This window comes from Tarenaya hassleriana, unplaced genomic scaffold (assembly GCF_000463585.1).
Source record: "Tarenaya hassleriana unplaced genomic scaffold, ASM46358v1 Cleome6, whole genome shotgun sequence".
NCBI classification, from domain to species: Eukaryota; Viridiplantae; Streptophyta; class Magnoliopsida; order Brassicales; family Cleomaceae; genus Tarenaya; species Tarenaya hassleriana.
The window spans coordinates 928,520-940,945 of NW_010968505.1; the positions used below are offsets into that span (position 1 = coordinate 928,520).

At 39.1% G+C, this 12,426-nt stretch overlaps 1 pseudogene; it reads right to left on the reverse strand.

Annotated features, from left to right (window-relative positions):
• LOC104798960 overlaps positions 1–4,626 on the reverse strand; it is a 4,998-nt pseudogene extending 372 nt beyond the window's left edge.
• Positions 4,627–12,426: the final 7,800 nt, after the last annotated feature.

A 12,426-nucleotide genomic window follows, 5' to 3' on the forward strand; every position in this document is an offset into this window, starting at 1 on the left:
TTTCCCTTATTATCCACTGCCTTCTTCCACCCGCACCATCCACCATTCACAATCTTCTTCTGCTCGCCGCTTCCTGTGTAATGCGGATCCAATATTAGGAAGGCACAATCCTCACTCGCTTCGTTATACTCCACTCCCAAAAGGTTATATGCCAAAACCCCACCTCCTGTTCATATATACCAGAGTAAGGAATCCAAAAATTAGTCACAGTTTTCCATCCCTATGGTTGTAATCCTAAACCCTCACAGTTAAGGCTAAACTATCCACGAATTAGCCAAAACCCTGTGTTTGATTAAGCTTGAGAATTATTGATTGATTTGGTGATTTTCTTTTTCGACTTACCAATCATTATTGGGGTTCCTTGATTCCCAAAGTGCGTAGCTAACTCACGGCATTTCTCTGGAAGCTCGGATCCAGATCTCACGTTTATGATTTTGCAGCTCACCTGTGAAAAGAATCAAAAGATATGCACAGTTAACCGACATGAATCAAAAGATATGCATATAGGCTAAACTATCTGCGAAAGATATAAGTGCAGATATCCATTTTTCGCCAACATCACTTGAAGCGCAAAATGAATTTAAACTCGAGGAAGTTCAGGGATAGAAGGCTTACACCAAGAAGTTTATCCAACACAAAACTTAATTCGATGGCCCCGATCCACTCGCGAGATCCTACAAAGGAAGGATCCTTGTCTCCAATCTCCACAAGTGTCTGTTGTATTTCCCTGAAAAGCCAAAAATTTCTTGTCTTAAGCAATGGTCGAGTCCCAAGTAAATTACTCTGCAGGAATCGATTCTCACCTATGAGATGGAACAGCAATGGATGTATAATGTTGAAGTCTGAACCAGGAGACAATAGTTTGCAAGGAACGGTAAGCACAGCCCCAACCCTGGGCAAAAAAGAAGAGAGAAAGCAAGAAGTTAGAAGTACAGAAGCTATCGCTATAATAATGTAGCTAAGTTTCAAGTGAGATGGGATCGTTGTCAAACAATCATAGGAACTCTCTTTTCCCTAGCAAAGGTTGTAATGAAGATATCTACAAGCACAACAACATTGACAGTTATCTATATTTTCTGCTTTTATCATCGTGTTGAATATTGTTTCCTACGCTACTTCATCAGTTGGTATTGAATCATTTCATTCATCTACATAACTTACAAAAAAAAAACTGAGTTGGGAGAGAGAATAAATTTATATACTGAGTCATCGAATCCATCATGAAGATAATGGTAGTACTCATAAGACCCTTGGACAAGAGATGCAGCACCACCCGAGACTGCATCGAAAGTCTGGAGTTAGAAGAACGGATTGCTGGAACAAAACAACGAGGGCAGCAAAAATATAAGCACAAACGTGCTAACCTCCGCTGCTAGGAATTCCAAGATGTACATCTTTGAGCATGGTGGAACCTGACCATGTCAAAATGCATAATTATTGGAATCGATGCAGAATTTGATCAACACACAAACAAAAAAAATTCCGAAGAAATATGCATATGTACCCTTTTCTCTTTAGGTTGCTTCTTGAGTCATCGTTCAAAGATAAATCCAAGGCATTGGCAATTCTCAAGAGCGGGCGATTCAAAGGCAGACCGAGCCTCAAGTGTAGTGATTTTCTAACATCAACTGCAGAGAAAGACACAATTAATAACCATGCGTCAAGTATCACAATATGATCCAGTCATGAAGGGATGAAAACTGCATGCAAAGTTCAGAAGATCAAATTTTCGTATGGAAATCTCAAGTTCATAAGTGTAACAGAATACTCAAATTTGTTAAAGAATACTATTTAAACTAGGGTTCGTCATTATTAGACTGTGACATAACAAGTAAAGCATGGAACTCACAGGTTTGCATCCACCACATGAATCGTCCTACTATTGCAACTCACAATAATGAAAAATGTTTCATTGGAATCTTTATATGGCTCAACTTAAGATAATCTTATTAAAATATAATTCCAAAGATTACCTTGCTTTATTTGTTCCATCAAGAGGCTTGGTAAGATAAGTTTCTTCAGTGAATGTAACTGATTAACCAAAGCAGGGACAACGAAACTTGAAATTGCATGCATAAGTGGAAGATCCTTGGGTGAATAACAAAGTACATCAAGCTCCAAAGTAACAACAATGACCCTAGCTTCTGCCATAGCTGATTAAACAAGAAACAACTAACAAATAAGAACGATAGTATTTGTATATTCATTCATAGTACCTCCAACTAATGCTTGATATGAAAACCTAATTGACGATCCTTCAAGTACTCACCTGGAAAATATTCTGCGACCGGGGCATCGGAGTTTAGAGACTTTTCTGACCTGTTATGCAGAACAGATACTTGAATTTTATCTGCACTCTAAGAAGAAAAAGTTTCAGGGAAGGAGAAAACAAATCAAAGCCAGATGGCAACAACAAAGGGGAAGCAATAAAACAAACATAGAATTATGTTCTCTTACCTCTGCTGAAAATTTTTCTGTAGCTGATTTGCTGTTCAGACAAAAATGTGAACATGACAGCATTTGTTTGTCAGAGCCTCGGTCAGGAGTTCCAAGAAGGTTGATGTTTGATGCAGCAGCATCAAACCCCAAATCTTTTCCACGGAGGATAACTGGTTTTGGTAACTCTCCAGATGCTTTCTGCAGGATCTCAGCCATATATGCAACATTTGGTTCTTTCAACTGGGAAACAACAGCTTCTATTGCATCTGAAAATATCTCCTCACCACCTGATGAGTGTACCCAAAAAAACAAAAGCCCTGCCGATTATTATGTACTCTGTTTACAGACTAGATACTTGCATTTCAACATAGTTATTTTCTGGTCACGTTCCTTGAGGACTGAAATTAAAGACTTCCAGATTGAGAACATACCAGATGGATTTTTTGCAGGAAAGTACAGAGGCAATTTGATCGGTAGCTCACAATGAAGCAAGCAACCAGTCTCCCAAAGATATTTCTCTGGTCTATCCTCGTACACAATGGAAGTAACGGACTCTAACTTGTTTGATTTCTCGCTTTTAGAGACAAAGAAATGAAAGTTGCCAGATTTTGCATCCAGAACACCACCAACCGTCTTTTCGTCATCCAACTCTCCCTTCACTGATAAATGCTTTCGGAGCCGCTCCAACAGCCTCAACGGCATTTTCCTCGGCATCAGAGTTCCCAATTACTAGAGCCCCAATGACTTCAAAACCCCTTGGTAACAACACCCGAAGATCATCTGCTCGAATTTTTCACAGCATGACTAAACTTAAATATTGGACTAAAGAAACATTTACCACACAAGGAAAAAACAACAACAACAACATCGTCTCATTCCCAAGTTTATTTGGGGTCGGCCGCATGAATCATTCTTCTCCACTCCACTCATTTCGATCCCGGGTTAACTCTTTCGGAATCTGTAACACTTCCAAATCGTTTCTAATGACACGCTCCCAAGTAAGTCTAGCTCTACCTCTTCCTTTCCTTTTCACCCCTATACCTATACTCTCCACTTTTCTAATCGGCGCATCTATCGGCCTATGTTGTACATGTCCAAAACACCTTAAATGCCCCTCCCGTACCTTCTCTTCGATATCTATTACTCCTATTTTCTTTCTAATAATCTCATTTCTAATTCTATCCATTCTTGTGTGTCCGCACATCCATCTCAACATCTTCATCTCGACCACACTCATTTTAGACATATGTTGCCCTTTCGCCGCCCAACATTCGCTACCATACAATAATGCGCTGTCTTATAGCGGTACGGTAGAATTTTCCTTTCAACTGTAGGGACCTTACGATCACAAAGAACACAAGGAAAAAAGTAAAGGATTTTTTTGGTAATTTGGTGTAAGAAAAATAAAGGATAGCAGAGTGATGCAGCGAGATTTCATAATTACTTTGGTTTATTTCATGATTTCCTTACTGTGCTAAAATTCTTTTTATTAAGAAAAGGGTTTATGTTCAGAGTTTTTTAAAATGAATTGTGAAAGGTTGAGTTTGTCCCTAATTTCTCTTGTTTCGATATTCTTTCCAGAATCAATGAAATTCAAAAAGAGCTAGATATTCAATGGAGTTCGAGCTATTTATCTATCCCCATTCCGTCACCAAACATGTGATAGAACCACAAAAACATGCATACACAAACTAATGAAAACCCCAGAAAATCAAGTTTAGTGTCTATATGCGATCTCGACCGGGATTGCCCAGAACAAGTTTGAGCATCAACCCGATTCCCAGAAAAAAAAAGCTAAGCATATTGGCTTTCATTCATTACCGTCCTAGAATTACGAACGTAAAACAATGGATGAAGAAATGAACTCCGGAACTCTGAAACCGCGTCAAAACGCAACTAAACACAAAATGCACCGTCCAATATCACATAACAGCCAAATTCTCTCGGGAAACAAAAGTAAACACAGCATGTTACCAGATTCTCGCTCGAAGTCTGGGGAAGACGACGACGGAGGAGCTCGATGGATGCATCGTAAGGTGGAGACGACAGTGAAAGGCGGGAAAAAGGGTGATCCGATGAGCCATTGGAGGCTCGCAGGCTCGTTCCCGGAGATATTGAGCCTCCGGCAAAGAACACGCAGGGTCGTCGTCTCCTTCGAAGCCGCCATGGACCCGACGATCGGTTACTTCCGTTCAATAGACAGCAGTAGACATCGCTGATCGCTGCGGCGCGTCCGTGGAATCAAGATGGGCCCATTTGTGACGGCCCATTACCAAATTTAGTTGGCCCATTAGTATATCCAGTGGATTAAAAGAGTCAACTCTCTTTTATAGTATATTTTTTTAGTCGGGGTAAAAAATTTACATTTTTAGTTGGTTTTTTTTTTTGGTAACGGGTTTAGTTGGCTTTTCTCTTCAACCATTTTTCAAATTTTCATTTCGTTTATAAATGTTTAAAACTTACGGGTGATTAAAGGTTTGCTTAATAAGATAAGTATATATTTTATGACTTTTCCCCCTTTATTCCCAAGCCAAAAAAAAAGGTTTTATTTTTTTTATTTTCAGCACAAAAACATTAGCAATAAAAATATTACTCCCAAGCCTAAAAAGACAAAAAATGTATATTTCAATCTCTAAATTCAATATGTATATATACACACACACATTTCAATATAGTTCTATTCCCTTATTAATGAATATCTAAATATTTTTCTACATGTATAAATATTTGTATATGTAGTCCGTATAAATTGTAGTTTTGTCCATCTTACACTTGACAAGTATTCGGAGATTCTTATGTACTTATATTATGTGTTATATTGGTTTAATTTATAATGTTAAAAATTCAAAACGAAAAAAAAAAGATAATGGCTGTATTAATAGACTCTTCAATTTGTGTCCATTTTCTGCGGAGAGAATAAAAGAAAGTTTAGAACTTTATCCAAAACAGGTAGAGAAGGAGAAGAAGATAAGTACTAATTTATACCTGAAAACGAATAACCGATTTGTTTAAAGAAATTAAATAGAAGGATTTGCTTGCGCCGTCAATGGCTCCAAAGACCAAGGGAGGGAAGAAACCCAACGGTCAACCAACCAAACGGGTCGAAATTGTTGGGTGTAAGATTCAGTTTTGACAATTTTAACATATAGTTTTGATGCACAAATACCCTAAGCAAGCACTAATATCCTTACATTTGCTGTTATGCAAAATCTTCGTATATCTATTTTATATTGACCATATAATATTCTGCCTTCACTTCATTACCTAATCAATGAAAATAGTAATAGAATTGAGAAAACAAAAAAAAAATGGAAAATGGAAAGCGGTGAAATGCCAAAGCTTATTTAGTTTTATTCGGAGTCCATATTAGATTTTTTAAAGGGATATATATGATGGATTATCTCTATTGGGTGTGATTGGAGTTTCAAATATTCTCGAAATAATTAAATTATAATCCATGGTTTTTAAGTAGAAAGATTGAAATCTTGGTTATAATTTCAAAAGAATGTGAATATTTTTTATTAATTCATGAGCATAGAACCCTTTGAATAAAACTATATCCAACTTTGTTTCTGAACATTTTTTGTGTTTCTCTAATTGAATTTGGCTCTTCATGAACATCCCACGTACCCTTAACAATCATGGATAGGGGTGGGTGTTTTGTTTCGAACCGAACCGTATAAAACCAAAAATCTCGTCATTTTTTTCCGAACCATACCATTTAAAATTTCCGAACGTTATATTTTTTATAGAATCAAATTTTTCGTAACCGAAACGAAATTTATAAAATGTCAGAAAAACCAAAATTTTCTTAAGAAAATCTAAATTTGTTTAACGAAAACCAAAACCGAACCGTACCAAAACCGGAACCGAATCAAATAATATACGGTACTAATTTGGTATAAATTTTAGTATACCGAATAAACCATTTCCGAACAGAATCGCTAAAATTTCGAATCGATTTCCGAATAGATCACCATCGACCCACAAGTATCATCATCATCATCATTATTATTATTATTGACCATTTTGTAATATTCTTTTGGTGCTTTTGTCACGAACATATCCAAAAGCAATTCAATTCTTTTTCATCACTGTGTGTATATGATATAATTTAGTTACTGTCCAAGAAACAACTACGCTTAATTTAAACCCAATTTGGGTGATAATATATTTGTTGTCGGACCGGGAGCATATATCGTGGTTAATAATCAAATTAAATAAATAAAATACCACTCGAAATAAATTAATTTTAATTAATTTCAATAAATAGTTCCAAAGGATACCTTTTGCCTTTTGGTCCGTCTTATGCGGCGCACCAAAAAAAAAACACACGACAAAGGTGGCATCTATATTACTTGGTCGGAAGTAATTTAAATTAAATCGTAATATAAACAACATATTTAGTTTCTTTTTCTTCGGCTGTAAATAAAAAACCGGAATTTTAAATCATACGTTTTTTCCTACGAATAATAATTCAAGTTCGATAAACACTCATGTGACACCCGTAAGCCGTGTACAATAAACGGATTGTGCCACATGCACGATATAACAATAAAATAATAAACCGCGGAAGCGAAAATACGAAATCCAAAAACATTTTTAATCAAACCAGAGTAAGAAGCGGGAAATATAAACGATCAGTATCGCAAAACAACACATGTCCGAATAGTCATAATATAACCGTACAAAATGCGGGAATACAAGTCCCATAGTCCAAAATACAAATCCCGTACATGATGCTGCCTCTCTCAAATCGTCATCGTCCGATGAACTAGGCGTAATCCTCGTGATCTGAAAAATATAAAACCATGAGGGCTAAGCAGAACCGCTTAGTGAGTAGTCCGGGTTGAATCCGGAAATTCCGTTCCCATTGAGAACGTTACAGTCGACATTTCCACAAAATACATACAATAGGCAATACACAACAACAAACACGTAAATAAAAGTACAATCACGCCCTATGGAGTCCACCATAGGGTCCAGCCATATACCCTAGTCAAGTTCATGACTAAGGGCGCCTCCACGCCCATCAAATCTATGACGTTGGTCGTCGTATCGCACACGACTAAAACGCATCTCAAACGTCCGTCAAGTCCATGATGGTGATGGTTGCATCGCACAACCATCCATAAACACAATCATTCTTGACTCGTACGCACGAGAAAACTACACACATGGCACACAACGGGCATATATCCCCATAGTACAATCATACGTATCACGGTATTCGGTCCATACCGATATATCGTTCAACGCCATGCAATTCTACCCACAAACAAACACACAACGGTCACTCATGTCTCAATATCGCACTCCTCAGCATGCCACGTAACGTCTTGGTGAAGAATCAGAACGATTGATCTCAATCGCGAAGATCTGTCCTTTGGTTGGGGGTTTGGTCTGCCCATGACCAAGTCTGATCAGGCCCGGACCAACTCCTTTGGTCATTTCTTTTTTCCCGGTCGAAATGAATCAAATTCTCTTTTTTCCTTCGAGCCTGGTCCGACGGACCAAGATGTGGTCAGCCCCGTACCAGTGCTCTTCTTCCTGGTCAGCTCAGTCTCTTGGTCTGTCGGTGTTTTGAGAGAAACAAGTCTGGTCTGGCGGACTAGTCTTGGTCAGCCGCGGACCAGCCTCCTCTTTCTCTCTTGGTCCGACTCTTCTAGTCAAACGGAGCATGTCCTCTCGGAGTACGTCTGGTCCGGCGGACTGACTTTTGGTCAGCCCCGGACCAACATCTCTTTTCCCTTTTGGTTCGGTCTTCTTTGATCAGACAGAGTGCGCCTCACTCAGACGCGTCTGGTCCGACGGACCAGACGTCTTTCTTCTCTCGGTCTGTTCCCTCTTCTCCTGGTTCGACGGAGCTCACGTGCATTTTTTCCAGTCCCGGTCCGGAGCTGACCACGGTGTGGTCCGACGGACCGGGACTGGAACTCTCTCTCGACTTCACCATTTCCGAGTTCTGTTTCGATTTTTCTCACCTAAATCGATTCGGGGTTGCTTCCAAATGCTACTAAAACATAGTTTGACAACCCTAAACATGTTCTAAACCTCAAACACGCAAAGAAATCTCGATTTGCACCATCACACAATGAAAACAAGATCTCACAAATCCAACTCAAGTCACTCACCTTGTTCTTGAGTTTTGGTGAGCTGTATGCGCGTCCTTCAGGCTTCTCAACGTCGGAAACCACTTCAGGCCACCCATAGGGATGCCCCTCTTGCTTTTCCCGAGCTCCTTTCGCTCTGGATCGCCTTCTCTCTCTCCCTTTCTCTCTATTTCTTCTCTCCCCTGTTTCTGCTCGAAATGGCTAACTCCCAGCCTTGGGGAGTGTTTATGGCGCGAGAGAGAGAGAGTTGCTGAGCTCAAGCCCAGGCCCATAGGCAAGCCTGCAATGTCCCCGAGGCGTGGACGGTGGTTGGACAGCAAGTGGGCCCCGAACTCCGGCGAGATTCGCGTCCAAAGGCTGCAACAGCGCAAGTTGCAAAATTTGTCATTCCCCGGTCCGCCGGACCGGGATTGCTTTTATTTTTTTTCGCGTTTTCTCCCAGTCCGTTCTTGCTCCGACTGAGTAGGTTGGCCCGCCCCGGACCAAGTCCTAGTCCGGCGGACCAACCCCTTTTTTTCTTTCTTTTTTTTTCTTCTTTCCTTCTCGATCGTTTCCGCACATGATGATCCTCGTACCTCTTCCCGGCACTGTACTATTCATTTTTGGTGATTTCGCGACATCTCCATTTAATTATTTATTTCCAAAATAATTAAATATCAAATCGGGTTTCGGGGTATTACAACTCAGACCATTGGATTATTATGTTATTACATTCGAACGGAAGAATTAACAAAATATTTGGATTTTTTTATTAAGAAATTATTCAATAGAACACTTCAGTATAATTGCTCGCTTTAATACCGACTTGATATATTACTTGTCTTTACTGCATAATCAACTCTCGCATCTATTTCTATTGAGACAATTGCAAAAATGACTTTAAATGTCATTTTTACTGCATAGCATGACCTTCATTTTAAAAAAAAACATCATCATCTTATAAACTTCTAAATGTATCATTTCAAAAATACCCTTAATTTTTATTTAGTTTTAAAATAAAAATAATTTGTTCAGCTTCTCTCTCCTCTCCCACCTTTCTCTCTCTACTCGTTCTTCTCTCTGTCGAACTACAGTCTCTCTGCTCTCAAACTCTCTCTTCGAACTCTCTTTATCTCTAATCTTATTTTTCGTCATTTTAGCTAATTTCCGGTGAAAACACGCAAAATCTACGGAAAACTCATCGAGTAAGAACAGATCTATAAGTTTTGTTTTAAAATACGTTATTAAATTTGGACATTATGATTTGTCTGTTTTGTTAACTTTATTTTTAATACATATGATACTGATGAAGCAAATATAACATATATATCATCAATATAGTGATTCACATTATTTAAACTAGTCAAAATCGGAAAATTGTTTAAATTCGTCAAAATGGGAGAATCCCCAGAATTGGTCACACGCATCCATACATCCAAACTAGTCATACTTATCAAATTGGTCAAATTGGTCATACTCGCGAAACTGATCATACCGATCATACTCGTAAAACTTGTCAGACTCTTAAACCTGTGTCATTTTGTCACATTTGTGTTTATTTTGTGCATATATAATCGATGAAATTGATGAGAGGATGACGTTTATTTATTACAAATCCGGTGGCAAGTGGGTTGTGAATTCGATGAAGAATATTAATGGGAAGGGAAAGCTAAAGATGCTAAAGGAGTGATATTCTTTTGTCGTCGATTGATTTGAGTTACAGACACCTAGTCGAATAGATATATTCTGACATGGATGTAGATGGAGAGAAATAAAAAATCAAGATAAGTTATTTGCTCACAATAAAAGGATATGTTGAGCTGATTTACATATCCAATGACAAACTAAGTTTTTGTTTATCTGATGGACAAATTCAATGGAGGAAGAAGCATGCTTTATGTGGAGATAGGAGAATGTTTTATTCCAGATTTTGCCAGTGGTATTGGACCATTGCATAGACCAAATAGGGTTGTGAGTTGTGTAGATGGTATTAAAAACAATAATATTGCGAGCCCTGATTTCAAGAGCAAAGTTGCGAGTAATATGATACAGATTATAGATGATTTGGATTGTGAACAGACTATTGTTTTATCAAAACATGGAATGGATGGAGAACATGCAGTTGTTTTAAGAGATGTTGATGGTGTAAGATATATGGATGGAGATGATGCAACCGATATGGCATGCAGAACCAAGAAAGTCGAAGGTTGTGTACCATTTAGCAATGACGGTGATGGTGAGAATAATTTGGCCTTGGTAGTTGCGGAGGATACATCATTTTGTGTTTCAGTATTCAATTTCAGTGATGGATTGAATATTAATGTTGGCTATGAGTTTGAGAGCAAAGATGCAACACAAGAATATGTACGGAAGGGTGCGGTTAAGACATGTTTTGATTTTTCTACAGTGAAGTCTACTAAGAAGTTATGAGAATTATGGTAGGTTTCAGATATGAAAACTGAAAGCACTCTTTATTGAATCCAGAAAAGAAAACCAAACAAAGTCTGAGATTGATTATTGTGAGTTCTCTCTCACCCCTCCCAAACAAGAAAACCAATAGTCAAAGCATCCAAAACCCATCCCAACATATCTAACTATAAATAGAAAACTGACTATCAACTCTTATCATATCAAACCAAATCTTCTACTCTTACCAAACAGAATCAGAGATAACTTATGATTATTTTGTCTTCATCCTTTTGCCTAGTTAGCTGCCAGCTCTTCCTCTTCCGTATTTCTTGCTTCCACCGTGTCCTCTTTCCTGTTTTCTGCTTCGTCCCGTGCCTTGGCGTTCTTCCTTTTCCTCACATACGTCCTGAAGGTCATATCAATATCCCGGGCCCAAAGATGCAGCTTGTCCTCAAGCTGAAAACTCGGGAACTATTGCACAAAATCCATAACCTTCTCCCACGTTGCTTCATGGAACGACACATCCTTCCATTGAATCAACACTTCTAACCAACCATCCGTTGAATAACAATGATCTAACAAGTCAAGGGGTTCCACAATGACTTCCCCATCAACCGTGAGTTACTGAGGTAACGGAGAAACCTGAAAGTCAATCCCGACAGCCTTCTTAAATTGTGAGACGTGAAAGTCTGGGTGAATACGAGACCCCTAAGGAAGCTGTAACTTGTAGGCTACTGGACCAATTCTCTGCAGCACCTAGTAGGGACCATAAAAATGTGTTGACAGTTTCTGGAATGTTCATCGAGCCACCAAAAGTTGGCGATAAGGACGCGGCTTCAAGTAAACCCAGTCATCAATCTGAAATTCTAATTCTCTCTGTGATTGATCAGCCTGTTTCTCATTCCGATGTTGCGCCTGCAGTAGTCGTTGTCGAATCTTCGCCATCATCGCATCACGTTCTTGTAGCGCTCGTTCCAGGTCTCTATTTGAAGAGGAATTGTTCTCGTACCTGAGCAACATCAGAGATTCACGGCTGTAGACCACTCAAAATGGTGAAGTCTTGATGGTTGTGTGATAGGAAGTATTGTAAACGAACTCCGCCTAGGGAATAAACCTCGCCTATCTCCTCGGATGATCACTCGCATAACACCTCAGATATATTTCCAATCCCCTGTTTACCACCTCGGTTTGGCCATTCGTCTGTGGGTGAAAAGTCGTGCTATGCTTTAGCTTTGTTCTGGAAAGCCGAAACAGTTCCCTCCAGAAATTGCTCACGAAGATGCGGTCGTGTTCGGAGACAATAGACGTGGGAAACCCGTGTAGGCAAATGATCTCCTTGACAAACAAGTGAGCCACATCTACCGCCGTAAACGGATGAGCAATTAAGACATAGGAAGTGGGTGTACTTATCAGCCGGTCGACGACCACCAGAATCGTATTGAACCCTCCAGACTCTAGAAAACCTTCGATAAAGTCAATCGAGACA